At 37.8% G+C, this 16,398-nt stretch overlaps 1 protein-coding gene and 1 long non-coding RNA gene across 6 annotated transcripts in view; one reads left to right on the forward strand and one right to left on the reverse strand.

The window, feature by feature from the left end:
* The window catches only part of nlgn1 (neuroligin 1), a 290,054-nt gene extending 276,919 nt beyond the window's left edge, over positions 1 to 13,135 (reverse strand). For 4 of the 5 annotated variants that reach the window (XM_085150605.1, XM_085150603.1, XM_085150604.1 and 1 more), the window contains exon 1: positions 12,627 to 13,133. The gene's annotated coding sequence lies outside the window, so the exon portion shown is untranslated. Of the gene's footprint in view, positions 1 to 2,272; positions 2,365 to 12,626 lie in introns of all 5 variants that reach the window. The other variant, XM_085150602.1, reaches the window with a different exon arrangement.
* Positions 5,847 to 12,300, forward strand: LOC146491300 (uncharacterized). The gene is made up of 2 exons (XR_014872281.1): positions 5,847 to 11,964; positions 12,053 to 12,300. It is a non-coding gene; the product is annotated as an uncharacterized LOC146491300 (long non-coding RNA).
* Positions 13,136 to 16,398: the final 3,263 nt, after the last annotated feature.

Raw genomic sequence — 16,398 nt, forward strand, 5'->3', positions numbered from 1 at the left:
CATCTCACCTATGTATGTGGCAACCACACACACAGGTGCACACACATCAGGGATTGTGGAAGGGATTTATTGAAGAGGTGCTTATGACTATTTGAGGGATGTGCTTAGCTTGCGGGAGAGATTCAACTTCTCAGTGGTCTGAGAGAACTAGTCACTTTAAAAATGATGATGCCTGTATGTATAACCAAGCGTGTGTGAAAGATATTGAATCTGGTGCTGGTGATTTGCACTCTGGGTTTTAATTTTTCAGAATATACCGTACATGATTACAATAATATGGACATTTTACACATATAGTTTATAAGGACAGCTAGGCAGGCCAAGAGAAAGGAGAAAGCATCAACAGCACAGCTACCTCTGTGACAACAGAATAGCTAGAAAAATCTTAATTCCACAAGTCGCTTTTGCAATTACACTTTATAGTATTTTTTTGTTATGCATATTTTTACATATTTCAGAATATTTACCATTTAAAAAAAAATTCATTATGTGTTAGCCAACTGCAATAAAATTTCCTTATTTTTACACTTGCTGTATTGATCTCATCTGTCAATCTCACTGTCAGATGAGAAAATTGGTACTGGGTAATTATTACAGCATTTCTCAAGATATTTTAAGACAATAATTGCAACATTTGCAGCAATTAGCATTTACATTTTTTACAAAACCTCTGAATAAATCTACGCTATAGGTAAGACTGGGGAAATATCACGGAAGACTATAAGCAGGCAACTTTCTACTTCTCTGCTTTGAGTTTGATACTCTACACTTAAATGTCCATTCTCTTATCTTTCATTATTGGCACTGGACAGAAATGCTGAAATCATGATGGATACTGTGCTGGTTTCATATAAAAAAAAAAAACCTAGCCTGCTGACTGTCGTGTCTCGAGGCAGCCTACTCGTGAACAAGACTGACTGGCTGTTGTTCAGGCTGTTGACTAGGGAATGTAGCCTGTGTGCTGGCCTGTCAGTCTGGATCAGTGTGCTGTGTGCCCTTGGCTCCCACGAACAGAGTTAAACTCCAGCACAGAGCCTAGGGCACTTTGCACACACGGTCCACGCAAGCACACACAAAAAAATACACACATGCTAGCCTACGGAACAGTAAGGTATACGAGTACTGAGAGGATGTGTCCATGTGTTCACCATGTTCGACTTCTCTTCCTTTCTTTACCTTCCCATCAAACAGCTTTCATTGCTCCTCCCCCCCCCCCCCTTTCTTTCTACTCACATTAGAAAATTGTGTCACATGCTCAATCTACTCTGATAAAATCAACTAAACCCTTACCCCTCTCCACTTCAGGAAACACCCTGTTCTCCAAGAAATAAATGAAAATGCCTAGTATTGTAAAGTGGCATGTAATCTGTTAAATACGTTGTGTATCCATGTATTTATGATATACTATGAAGAGATGGCTTGCAGGTAGGGCTTACAGATTCTGTATTGTAATGGGCTCACTTAACCAGACTTTGTTTTATATATCATTTGAACTACGGGAATTTCAAGAAGAATTTTTACCGGGATTGTTTTGCTGGGCACATAATTTTAACATATTAAAACATGTTACCACCAAGCAATAAAGTATTAATAGTAATTGGTCATTTCAAGTATTTCTGTGAGACAAAGGCAGGATGTATAAAACCTGCAAGCACTTTTGCAGAACTGACGTATGTTTCAGATGGAGGGTTAAAGGTGTTTTCTAAAGCAGGTCAAGGCCCACATGTTGAAGTGTAGAAAAGCTTAAATAACAAAGCTTACATTTCTTGTATTTTGTGGACTTTTGTTGTAAGTTTACACAATTACTTATACTATTTTGTGAAATTCACCCTTCAAAGTATTCACTGCAAATTTACTGTGTGCTTCATTTCATTGGTTATTTATTTTTTTGTTCTTTGTAACTTTGTCAATGTGCTGCCATAAGTAGCTCGATACATTCATACTAATGTTGAGACTGCCCAGTGTGAACTAACAGTTTTTCCGTTTACAACTTCAGAAGGAATCAAAAACATTTTCATTTCTCCTCTCTGGTCAGGTGTAGATGTCATCTTTATTGCAGCAACAGTTATATGTAAATTAGATGCAAATTATGAAACAGTGACACGTCAACATCCATTCATGTAGACAATGTATGTGGAGAAAACACTTTTGTATGTCTATGAAATTAAGTGTGTATAGGTGCATGGATTTATAGAATTTTATAGAATTATCCATACACAGTATGATGTTAGAGCGATGTTCTGATTAGAAACCTTCAATGTTACACACATACCACCCACACAAATGCTGCTGCAGACCATGCACATCCTTCATGGCAGTGGCATTCCCTGAAGGCAGCGGCCTCTTACAGCAGTCCAATGTGCCCTGCCAAACACACACACACACACAGCCTAATAACCTTACATGAATTATGTGTGCATTAAGCATTCATCGGCCTGCATTGTATTCAATTCAGTCACCTAGACAGAGAATAATCAATGTGTGGAAATTTTCTCTCGGTCACAAAGTCTATCAGTAGGCGTCCATACTAAGCGGCTTGGTGCCATGAGTACCACAGCAGGGAGAAAATGGAAAGTGACCGGTGTTATCTGTGTGGGTGGTGGAAGAACTGAGTTTTCCCTACTCTGTTTGCTTCACCTGGCAGACATGTTTTGCGTGGTTGCTGGGGGGGTGGAGGGTGGAGGGGTCAATGGGGAAAGCAGTAGGTTGGCGTGAAACTGGCTTTCCTCACCACCACACTGGCTCAGCATGAGATGTATCCCTTCAGGACAGAGGCACAGGCAAGTACAGGCTGCCTCCTGCAAGCTTTCACACACACACACACACACACACACACACACACACACACATTCAACTTAAAGCACAATCACACATAAAAGGACACACAATTATGCACCCAAATCACAAGGAACCTGTGCAGGTTAGATCATTATACCTCATTCCTAACCTTTTACATTCACCCTCCCCAGTATCCATTACCTCTCTTAATCACTCGACTCATCTTTCCAACCTGTGTTACACTTGGTGAGAGTTCAAGTCTACTTCAAAGACATAATTACTGTAGCCAGTTAGTTTGAGGAGCACATTTGAAAAACCTTCCTCTCTCGAGTCCCTGAGGTTCCGCAGAGACCCTTAAGGAGCTGGTTGCTGTTAACAGATGACCACCTGCCATAACATCTCCACTGCCATTGGTAGGCGAATGTGTGTGTGTGTGTGTGTGTCTGTGTGTGTGTCTGTGTGTGTGTGTGCGCGGGTGTGTGTTACACCAAGTGTTTTATAATTACTGTGCATTCTCAATTTCGGTTTAAAGCAGTCTACTGTACCTCCACAACAAAGCTTGGTTTGGTGGCAAAACAATATGTTTAGAAAAAATATCTTTAAATAAGATATTTAAAGATATTATATCTTTTAAAGGAATATGAAAGACATAGGTACATAATAGAGAAGAGAAGAGAAGAGAAGAGAGGACTTCAGTAGCTTTGTCTCTTGGAAGTACAGCTATCCATTAATGTTGCTCCACTTCTACTGTTGTTTCTCTACAAACCTCTAGTCTGAGTAATGCATGCCTGCACATAGACACACTCATGCACATACAAAGACACACTCCCTGGCCATGTAACAGCCTTAACCTTAACAGCCCTATCAGCCTGCCAGCACAGTCTGTTCTTTTCAGCTTCATCCTCAGGTGAGCTTTCAGCTAGTACAAATGTGTGAAAGGACTTGAAGACTCTAAAAGTGACACCCTCTGGGGCAAATGTAAGACAAAAAAGAGCAAAGCCATCATCTCATAATTCATCAACTTGGCTTCACATCAACACTATGGAAATAGTTTATTTATTTTTTAAGAAGTCCTGGAGGATAGTGTGTCGAGTCTTTCAAGCTGCTTGCACTGTAGCATAAAAAAGTATTATTCAGCACTTGCAGATAATAATTCAGCAGGGACTGTCACAGTTATTAAATCTGGGAGAAAAAAAAATTATGTAAACACAGCCAATGATTTTCAGCTTTCACCACAGTGTCTATACGAAGTCATTTCAGAATGCTAGCAAAAGGCTTTCATAACCTAATAGCAAGGGCCAGGGCAGAGTGACAAAAAGCTAATCATGAGCACTAAATGACAGTTCAGTGGGTCACTCTGCATAAAACCGTGTGCCTGTGCGACGCAGAATTGTTTTGTTAATGGTCACACCTGTTGACATGCAGTTGGATTGTCCTTTAGCAGACCATTCAAAGATAATATGACCACTGATAACCCAGATAAGATGGGTGTCAACTAGGGCTGGGCAATAATATGATAAAGATAACTACCGCTAATAACTAAAAACCTTTCCTCAGTTGTAATATGAGTCATGGTCGATGTGAAATGGACAGAATTCATCTCATCCATGTTTTGACAGACAATTTAAAAGGGCAGTAACAATAAGAACAGCTTCCTGCCAAACCAATCATGTGGCTGGAACAGAGTTAGAGTCACGTCAGATTAGATTGACACACATGGCGTAGGAAGAGCAGCCGGCAGCAGCACATGTGCAGGTGCATGGGCTACTCCAGGCGTACGCCCTAGTATGTTAGCAATGTGAGGAAGGTAAAAGATGATGGCAAATGTGAAGACAATGGAAAATGCGAAGGAAAACTTGAACGGCAGACATGACACCCTGAGGGGCACAGACCCAGGCTATTTAAAGTCCAACAAAGAAGCAGAGTGACATATACTGCAAACTGTGTCAAAAGCACGTTCCCCCAAAAGGCAGATAACACCACAAATTCTTTTTTATGCTTCTGAAGCAGTGCCAGCCTTGCACAGTGCACAGTTGACTGTTTACTTGCACAATGTAATGCACACACAATGCAAGACTTCACAGTTCCAAACACTTATGTACCACACCACTGATGTCATAATACAATAGCATACCTTATTGTAAAATACATGATATCAACGAGAGCAGTCAAAAAATGTTCAGTTTAAGGAGCTGATGAAAGTAACTGACCCTTGTTACCAAAAACATTTCTCAGTCAAATGGTAGTTTCCAGTGTATAAACAGATTATAGAGCCAAACAACTGTCACACTATCACTTAGGAATGGTCAAGTTACACACTTGGTCCATCAGCTGTATGAGCATCAATGCCCACTTTATTGAGGCAGTACTGCACTTCTTCTTTTTTTTCTTTAAAAAAACTTTTTTTAAGTTTATCTATTGTTAGCAATGTAGCACAGCTGAGTTAATACGTTATTTTGTATGTTCTCCTTTGATTGCATCTATTTATATCTGGATTTTTTTCCCCCAATAATTGAAAACGGCCTGAATATGAATTTATCTATATATACAGTATATTTACAGTATATTATATAAATATACTGTTCATGAGCAAGTATATTTTTTTTCAGATGTTTTTGAATCCATATCTACATCTACATTTATTTACTGGCCAAAGAATTTAGTTGACACTGTAACACTAGAAGCTCTTTACTGTTTCAGAATTAAGATTTTACTTTCACATATGTCTGTATAGCATTGCATAGAGTTGCAGACAGACACCCACTCCACTCACTGGCAGATAAACCGTTGATGTTCAGAACACCTTACAACATTTTATGAGCGATATCAAGATATCAGTAAAGCTCCCTTTTCAACAAGAACAATTACATTTTAATGAACGGTTATAATAAACGTTAACGCGACTGGCAAATATATTAATATTAGCTGTTTAACTGTTCGCAACCAATAACCAACAGCAAAATCAGCCATCTGTAATCAGGTAAGGTAGTGGCTAGGAGCGATGTCTAATTAAGGAAACAACAATGCCAATGTTGGCGTGAGACAGGAAATGTTATCAGCGGTGTTATCAGTGTAATGTTAATTGACAGTGTTCATTTAACAAGATAACGGAAATATTTAAGTCTTATAATGTAAAAATTTTAACCAAACTTCCGTTTTATTGTGTTTTTCAGAAAACATGAGCTCTGACCTAGACCTTGAAATCAATGTCACCTGGGCCTTGGCTCAAACAAGATTTTAAGGAGATGTTCCTTTGGTATCAATTTGAAAAAACCTAGGTGACTTCCTTCTTGAGTTATCGCGTTCATAAGATTTTTAGTAAACTTGACTTCTGCCTTTGACCTTTATGTCGCTGAGATTCAAACTCGTCTGAGATGTTTAATAGATGCATGTATGGTTTCATTTTCAAAATCCTAAATCGACTGATTCTCAAGTTATTACATTCACAAATTTGGGTGTCCACACCGCTCCTCTGCTCGTCTGTCCCACAGGGACACAGTACCCCATCAGCCTTCTACAACTGAGGGGTAAAAATGTATTTAGTGTCAAGTATTTTCCTGGGTGTCCATACTAAATTTAAAATGATAATATATTCTAATCTGCAGATTATTAATCTATTAAAGAAAGGCATGACTGGAAAGGCATGACATTTTCTCATAATTTGAAGAAATGACAAACTATGTTCCATTTACCTAATTCATCTAATGTAAGACTAGGCAAACTGGTAACAGCTCAAACTGTTATGTAATAAAGGTATGAATTTATTTCCATTTCACTTGTCTAAATAACTTTCATCTTAATATTACAGCTTTTATCTGACCAACATTATTTAACTAAGCATTACCAGCTCCACACTGATAAAAATCACAATTTTAGACTCTGTTTATAAAATTGTTACACTGCTACATTCTACTTACTACACAATACATAGCTATTCCGTTTTGACTGTTACTCTTGGCACAAATAATTCTTGTTTTTAACAATAATTTAGTTTGAATGGGATTTCTAGGGACACTGTTCTGGGGTAAAAAAAAAAAAAAAAACTCTCAGAAAGGCAAAAGAAGGCTACAGTAGAATGCTGCTGCATTGAGCCATCCCCCACACACCACCCCTCGGCTCAACATCACTAAACCAGTGAGTAACAAATGAAAATGCCGGTTTACTCGTTTCAGACTTTCTAATCTCATAACAAATGTTTTAGTACAGATAAGCTCAGAGAAACATAAAACAGAGTACTCGCTTTCAACCACTGCATACAGCTACCAAACAAATCCTGACATATTACATTCATCATTTTAATAATGCAGTAACATTAGACAAGTAGTTGCAACATGTTCACAATATAGTAGCTAGCAGTTTGTTTCTCACTTGGAAGCACATCCAGTTGGAAGATATTTGGCTCTCTGTTTCAATATTTAATTTGCAGTTTGAGTTGGATTCCCACAGTTAATCCCACAGTTTGGTTTCCAACATCGGGCTGTTGCTTTTTAAGGCTATTATTATGGTTTCCTAACTGCTATACTCATCAAAAGTAGTGTTAGGTGTTGGTTGATGGTTTTGCGGCAAAAGCAAAACACTTTATTGTCTGTATCACAATGACATTTATATTTTCTACACCTGTTCAGCTCGTTCAGCTGGGCTCACACAGCAAAGAAAGCAAGAAAAAGAGTTCACCAATGTGCCTATATAGACCTTTCTGTCAAATGAATGTTTTGTCCCTGCCCATTATTATTCTAGGGTTCTCCTTACTGATGAAATCAGAGAAAGGTAGAGTATAGCATATACTTAAATTTAATGCTATGGTATCTTCACACAGTCCATTGTTGCATATCAGCGCTTTAATCACCATTTATACCAGAAATTCTCATTAAAGCAGTGACTCATTTTGGCCAGACTGAGAATAAAAATAATTATTTCAATTCTGCTTCAGTTTTTTTGCATGCTGGCTTCTTACACAGAAATGTAGGTGTGTGTGAAGTCAGATGGTGATTCAGTTATTTGACACATTCAACAAATGTCACCCTGCAACACTACTTCCTGCAAATCATGTGAGTGGTAGGAAGTCATGTTGCGTTCTACTGAACATTATATGTGCATTACATATAGCTTTTAATGAAACTGACTGTAAAGGTGGTCACATTAAAAAACTACTTAATGTAAAAATGAATAGACATATTTGTTATTTGTCCTCTAACTGATATTTATTACATTTTTCTTACATTTTTCTTGCATAAACCTCACAAATTGCAAGGAAGAAGTGGCCATGTAGATGTGGTTCATCTCTATCTGTTTTTTTTTTTGGAGTTTCAAGTACTAGAGATGAGTGTAAATGAGCTAGAGTTCATTTGAGTCCATTTTGATCTATCTAGAGGCTAGCTCTCAGTGTCTTAAAAATCCCCTACATTACAGGAAGGACTGCCTGAAACATCTGGGGAAAAAAAGAACAACATCAAGTTTATATCGTTTTTCACATCTAAAGTAAAAAGCATGTTATGTGTATTAGAAAACAAATGTAATATAATGCACATTTTTATTTTGTTTATTAAAATTTTAAGGGTGACCTTGCATGCACGTAACCAAGACCTTCTTAATCCCAGTTCACCGGTTACTCATGTGAACTCTGGCTCTTCACATTCTCTTTTAATGAAAAGGGCATTGTGTAATCATTGTTTTTTGATGTCAAGAGGAAAAAAGTGTTTAATATCTGAACTACGAGGTGTGTGCAACAGTGGACAGCACATAATTTCTGACACCAGCAGACAAGCATTCAACTCTTATGTATGAGCATTTTTTATTTATTTATAGATTTTACTTCTGTATGCAAATGTACATTTTTTTTATTACAATTTGATTAAGGTTTAAAGTGTGTGGTGAATTTAAGGTTAAATTATATCCTTTAACAAGGTAAAAGACAAACCTTGACGAATTTCTCAGATATTTCCTTAGTTACTACAGTTTCTTATCACATGACATAAGTAGGACAGTAGAGTACATAGTCTCACATAATGGGGGACTCTTGTTGACTCTCTTAGATTTTGCACACCATGATAATACATTATCAGTGCAGTACATTATGATAGTTCAACTATATAGAAAAATATAGCTATTGGACCACACCTATTATTTTTTAAATTCGGGCTTTTTCAGTCCTACTGCTACAGGTGTGCACCTAGCTATCCAGTCTACCTTTACAAACAAGAATGAGTCACATTAAAGAACTCACTGAGTTTGATTGTAGTATTGTAAAAGGGTGCCACTGTTGCAACAGGTCATTTTGTGAAATCCGCTCGTAGTTATTCCACATTCAACTGTAAGTGGTCCATTTGCAAAATGGAAGCTTTTGGCTTGAGGGCCACGGTGAATATAAAAGGCCCCAAGCCTTGGTCCTCTGTTTCCTTTCCTTTTGGATTACAGCGTGCACATATGATTAACCAATGGTTCCAACATTAAGAAGAGAAGTGGCAATACATGGTGCAGATGACAAGTCTGCAGTTAAAAGGTACTTCAACAAATCTGAGACCTCCTGTGCAATTCTGTGCTACAGACAAGGTTCTCCAACTCTTTAAACAAAATTGGACTCCTGAGATGTTACAAGGCTCAATTGTCTTCTCACTCCATTGCGCTGTTTTCAGCAGCACCTGCCATAAACAAGGTTCCCACAAAGAAGTCGCACAAAACAGTATTCTGTTTTGCTGCACACCATGTTTATCCCCTCGGCCATCCCTGATGCAGTCTCGTGTCTACTTCATTTGAGCAGGAACAGCTTGCTCCATCTCAGAATATTTTATAGGGATGGGTTTTTTGGTGAATTGTGACTCTCTGGCTCCACTCATCTATCATGTCAATGTGTAAATGATCACTTCTGATGATTTTCACATTTTTGATACATCCTGTCTGTACCTTCTATTTTTAAGCATGCAGACTGACTGTTTTATTTCACAATCCATACAATTAATAAATTCAAAAAGATAAAAGAAGCGACATGAGCATTACAGCACGTTCTAGAGCCCAGGAGCTTCCAAATGTTGAAGCAGAATCTCAGCATCAAACTATTAAAGCCAGAGAAGAGGAATTATAGTTTATACTCTTACTCCTACTGTTCATAGGTTCCCCACAAACTTAATGCTAGTAAAAGTGTTTTGTAGCTGTAATAAACACAGCATGTAGTGGTGTTTTGCATGAGTGGATAACCTTGATATGTGTCTGTTTATATTTCCCCCCTACTTTACTTTGGGTTGATTTGGTTTATTTAATAAAAAAATAATAACTCTAACTGAATCTCTATTCTTATATATCGTGGGCTGGATCTGTAAGCACCAACAACTTGCAAATGTAAACTTGAACCACTTTTATCTTAAATATTAAAGACAAATTAGCTCAGTGAAAAACCCTGTGCCCTCTCTGTAGCTCTGTCAATACTTAATTTATTTTGTGCTGTCTCAGGAAAGAAAGACGCATATTTAAAATCCTCTAATTGTTTCTTCATCGCCACGATTCGAGTGTAATTAGATCTTAAAATATGGTACATTCAGCAGTGTTTCTATACCACTGATTCAACAATACATAATCTTCACTTTACCACTTAAAACCCTTAAATAGGTCCTGTTTCCATATGACCAATTTAAAAAAGCGTTTAGTAGGGAGTCATGGCTTGTCTATTTATTAGCAACAACACAGATATGAGTAGAATAACCAGTGCTCTCATGTCTGGGGAGAAAGAAAATACCTCAAGAATGTTGGTAAATTGTTAAGAAGGAACAGGCTGGAGTTCATATTCAGCTCAGATCAGTGTTCATAGTGTTGAATTTGGAGGGTTATTCACAAGGACCAAACCAAGTGGCACAAAACAGTTTAAAGTAGAACTTCCCTGCTTTACACAAGAGAAACTTCCAAAAGAAATACATAAAAGCTTAAAAACAAATAAATAAAAACCGAGTAGAGAGTGAGGTGAAACAACAGGACCACAGCATGAGTCACCAACAAATCTATAATTTACAAACTAGCTCCCTGCCATGCACAGAAGTGGTATATGAGAAGGAAAGTAGAAAAAATGTTGGTTAAAAAGGATAGAGGTGTGTGATGAGAAAAAAGACAATCACACTGATGAGTGGCGAATGGACATTTTCTTTCGGGGCTAAGCTATGTAGATCAGATCCCCTGAGACAGAGAGGTATGAACTGACTGCCCCCTACCTCCATCCAAATCACACATACAAACACATCCACAGCAAACACAGCAATGCGAAACTTCATTAAAAAGGTCATCTGCAGATCATGTCATCATCAACTACTGCCAGGAACAGTGTTACGCTCACGTGATTGCCCTCCTTTCACTCTTCATCCACATCTCATTACTAGATGAATGAAACAGTTTAGCCTTGAGATTTCTTATACTATGCGTTACGTGTTTATTCCAGAATGTCATTATGAGTTATGCCATGTCTTTCTTTTAATTTAATCAAGTGGGCCCTAAGGTGCTTTAATTACATACTGTGGTAATTTGGGGTAGGTGGTAGTGGCATATGTAGTCTGGGGAATCCGCATTTCCCTAGTTTAGTTACTAGATCTTTGGAAATCTCAACAAATGCATTAGTATCTTGATCTGCTGTGCTGCCTTTGAACAGTAGCCTATTTGAAGCAAATGCATAAATATGCATGATTGTCCAGCCTTGATTGGGATCTTCGGGGCATTTGAAAAGATGCTCTAATAGCTCAAGAAGTGCAGACATTTCTGTACCTGAGCTCTTTCTCACCTTCTCAAAAGGTACCTGATCCGGGATGAACTTAAAGGGGTGTAAGGGTAACGGGGTAAGGGGTAAAGCCATTAAATATTGTATCTGACCGGAGTACATCGAAGCATCCACGCGTCCTTTTTTGCTGCATTTGTGTGTGTGTGTGTGTGTGTGTGTGTGTGACAAGTCGCTGAGGCGTGCACACACAAATACCGCATTCATCCAGTTTTATATGATGATGGTGCCCCCGCAGCGGCCAACGGGCGCAACTTTCCTCCTCCTCCTGGATCGAGGAGAGGATAGAGAGACTCCATTCAACACACACACACACACACACACACACACACACACTTTATGAATCTCTCCCTCCATCCTGACCCTCAGCAATCAGCCTGAGAGGAGGTTTGCGTTCATTTGATTACCAAGAGAAAACGAAGACGAAAATTTCGATAAATGTTAAGTATCAGCTGCACACTAAACACACTGTCTCAAATGTTTAATGCTGATAAAAAAAAATTAAAATATTTTCTCTTTCATTAACAGAAGCTCCTCCTGAACAGTGACAGAAATGCACGCTCACAAACAGTCTGCAGGTGGTAAGCGATCGACCGACGGTAACGAATATCAGTTATATGTCATATTTCAAAAGCAAGTCAGTATTTTAACGAAAAACAAGAATCACTTAGTCTTTTCACCTAAAGGTTTCTTTTCTAAAGCAAGTATTTTGCGCAGCTCGGTCGGCGAGAGTGCGCAGCTCTGTGCGTTCATGCGCTTGGAACGGAGTGAGAGAGTCAAAAGTGGCAGACAGAAGAAGACGAGATGCTGCTTTCTGCTGTGCACGGGACGCTCATCAAGGCGCAGATCCTCCCATGACTTACATCTTAGACTAAGAAGAAACAGGGTCATTTGGAGATGTTTAATGCTATTCGTTATTTCAACCACATAAACTTGTCCTCGACCACATCTTGTAAATAATTCTGCAGTGTAAATCATGAAGTCAAAAAAACAAAAAACAAAATCAACCCACTGCATCACAGTTGCTGATTCTACCGGTGAATCCTCAAAGCCCACAGAAGCCCGACAGTGCTCACAGAGTTAAGTATGAGCGTGTGTTTACCGTTAAGAAACGATCCCATCCGCTGTTTTTCCCACCTCAGACAATATTCCTCTGTGCCTTAAGTCCCGTTAGGTTAAGGTCCAGTCCTTCCAAAAGCCACATAGTACCCCTGAAAAAATCCCGACGCTCAAGCGTTGGAAATAAGCCTCGGAAATAAGACTGGCGCACTTTTCACTCCAGAGGGTAGAAACTCGGGTTAAATGCGGTCCAACATTTACACACGGGCAGAAAGAAATTAAGGAAACCCTTTTAGTCCAAAACAAGTGCTCCGTTAATCCAAAATGGTTTTTTTTATTCACAACTATAAAATTCTCCTGTGACAGAAGAAACCATTACGCTCCGGGTCTTTTGACGCGAATCGGTCTACATGTTAATGACGGTCACGTTAGAGAAAAAGAAAGAACAGTGGGATTTTTTCCCCCCCATCGTCCGCTCCTCACGATTCAGGTTGCACTTGGCTGATAAAACGCCGTCTTCTCTTTCTCGCTCTCTCTTCCTCTCCCCCCTCCTCCTCCTCCTCTCCTCCAGCCCCCAGTCTCTCTCGGAAGCTTTCGTGGAGCAGAGACGCACCTAGCGGCCTAAGAGGGAACTCCACAGCCACATGAGTTTATTCCTACCCCGCCCGCTATACAGACTGCTCTTAAAGAAACATTAAAATGTGAGACTTTTTTGCGTTTGTGTAAAAAGAGAAATCAATAAAACCTTCGTGAAGTGTGATTTGAAAAGTTAGACCACCATTCAGCTTGTTGCTTATATATAACAAAGATTTTTTTAAAAAGTAAATTCCTATTGCCCAGTGGTGTACAGTAAAATATCTTTAACACCCATGCTTTATGAATAATTACAAATAATAATGTTTGAAAATATTAATATTAAAAGTAGTATTCAAAATGTATCGTTTTGTATTTTGAAGCCTGTTTCATATAAGCTACAACAACATAAAACACAACATTTTTGCATTACCTTAAAATAAAACAAGTAAATAGTGCAAATACTGAAATGACATGGCATTCACCATTATCAACATATAGATATTTTCATATGATTTTAAAGGCATTAGGCTGAATGTTTAAAATGTTTAAACTTGATTGTTAGCAGTTTACTGTATTATTACAAAAATATTACCATAATATTAGTCAGAGGTTTTTGCTGGCATCTTTAAAAGGGTTTCTCAGTTATATTATCTTTTTTCTAGTCATTCATAATGCTGTCATTTGAATTCTACGCCACTATTATAATATAAATTTTAGTAACAGGTTATTGCATGGTCATCCATTTGGAAATCACATAGGAATTTATAAATGACCTTGATTAAATTATTACCATGTTCTTACTGAGGTGGAAGGTAAACTGTCACCAAAATCTCTACTCCCGGGGATTACTGGTGTCTGACTGCCAAACACAAGTCTCAGCTCCGATTTACCTTAAAATAGTGTCTCTTACTCAGTAGTCTGAGTTACATTCCCCTCATGGGGGATATGGGTTAGCTTAATTCTAACACTTAGAAAGACATGGAGAACTTTAGCATTTCTCCTGTGAAGAGCTTCTGGAGCTGAGAAAGTGGGAATACCAAAAAAAGAGAAAAGATGTCTGTGCTTTCAGTTTATCAAAAGGAACCTACTTATTTTTAATTATACACAAACAAAAGTTATACAAAAGCAAATAAAAAAAAATCAATCAAAACCAATCCAAAATAGAAAAATGTTCCTCCTGAACCAGTAGGTTGTTTTATACTAACCATCATCTTATTCTGTGTGACATCAATGCACATGGCAACAGCATAGCAACCACATTTTCTGTCTACTCGATCTCTCTGCTCTAAGCCCATATATGGGCCTCAACACAAAACTGCACATTGATAATGAAATGCCCGTAATCAAAGCAAAAACAGTTGTTCCATGAACGTTTCTTTAAACGCAGCAAGATTTGAAGAGGCAACTTTTCACTATACTATACACAGAACAAAATGTTACTTAATAGAACATATTACACTGGACAATTTTTATTAAAAGCTAGTTGACTTAAAAATAACCTGTTAAAAAATTAAGAAGAAACAGGTCTATATATACAATGGAGGCTTTCAATAACAGTAAAACATATTGTAATGTTTGCTAAAGAATATGAGGAAACATAATGGCAATGCAATAGAACTACAAATGATCTAGAATAACATGTACATTGAGAAGGTGTTATTAGGCTAGTTTATTATACAGCTAACCTCTCCCAAGGCAGCTTCACAGACTGTCTTGAAGTAGAAGCACTTTAGTTTATTTTTTTTATATGTGCAAGTTATTCCTATTTACTCTAACTATATGAACTAGTAGTAGTTAGTACTCTACTAATCTTCACTAGTACACAAATGCCACAGACACACAGACGATGTGCCATATTGACATAAGTCACATTTTGTTTCCAAATGTGCAATACAGGAAAGTTACAACATCAAAGGATATGTGAAGAATTTACATTAAAAAATCATGTGTTGTTACAAGCATCATCTTTTATTCTCCACCCTGTAACAAATTTACAAAACACTTCGATATGTATGCATACAGCCATTAAACAACTGTAATCTATCTCAAGATGCCACTGAAGCATAAAGTGAAGGGTCTGAAAACTTTCTAAATGTGTGCTTTCAAACAAGAGCCACACCAGCCTCAACAAATGCCTGGAATCATGGCAGTGCAGAGGTGCAGAGCTCATGGTCTTCCAATAACTTTGTTGGATGAATAAAGGGTTTCAAAAAGGCTTCATGTAATGCAAGCTACAGTGAACGGAGATGTATTTTCTTTGGATGTGTCCTTGTTACAGCTACATTTTGACCCAATGTGTCATTTTGATAAAGACAACCCTTTATAAAGTGCTTACAATGTATTATTCTTTTTTTGCAACATTGTGAGTTAGTATATCTACTATATCTACATTTATTATCATTAAAATCAATGTAGTTTCTGGCAACTCAAATGACCGTGTGCTTATTATTTAAAGTTCAAAGTCCTGTATGGTTAGACAGATACATACAAATCATTTTTGCTTCATGACTGTCTATGACCAGAGTGTAAATATGCCCATTAGCCTCCAGTGTGTTTTGTTTTTGTTTTTTTGTTTGTTGTTTTGCGTGTGACACCTGTTAATTAGAGCTAAGTAAAAGCCTAATAAATACTAGGATTTTAAGGACCAGGACTAAATCACTATGGATGACTTTGTAAGTTAATTTAGTCAAAATATTACAACTTCTTATTCAAATTACAATTTTGAGTTGTATTACTTCCTTATGGTAACATTCCTTGCACTCTTGCGAACAGTGTTAAAGCTGATGGTCTGATATTGAGTCAGCAGAGACAATGGTAATTGTGTTTCCATCCATTTAACCTCCTTCAAATGTGCCCTCTGCAGTGGTGCTGAAAGAAACAGCTCTTTTCTCGAAGAATCTAATTAGATTCAATAATTTGTGAATTACCCCGTTGATTTAAGCTACCATATGTGTGGCAGCTAAATCCTGCATCTGCTTAAGCTCATCTCTGCTCTCACTGACCTCAGCCCTAGCTACTCTTGTTCACATGGTTGCCAATAACATCAGGTAATCTTGAATTGACTCTCTGTTTAGAAATATTTTATGGCAACACTAATGTCAATGGCATATTTTCACTGGAAACATGTTTTAAGCTTTGTTAGGACAGATATCTGCAATGTTCTCTAGTGGACTTCCTGCAAATTCCCAGCGCATACAGTAATGGAAAAATTCCTTCACTACTAAACAAGTGCCAATTTG

This window comes from Neolamprologus multifasciatus, chromosome 23 (assembly GCF_963576455.1).
Source record: "Neolamprologus multifasciatus chromosome 23, fNeoMul1.2, whole genome shotgun sequence".
In the NCBI taxonomy this organism is placed as follows: Eukaryota; Metazoa; Chordata; class Actinopteri; order Cichliformes; family Cichlidae; genus Neolamprologus; species Neolamprologus multifasciatus.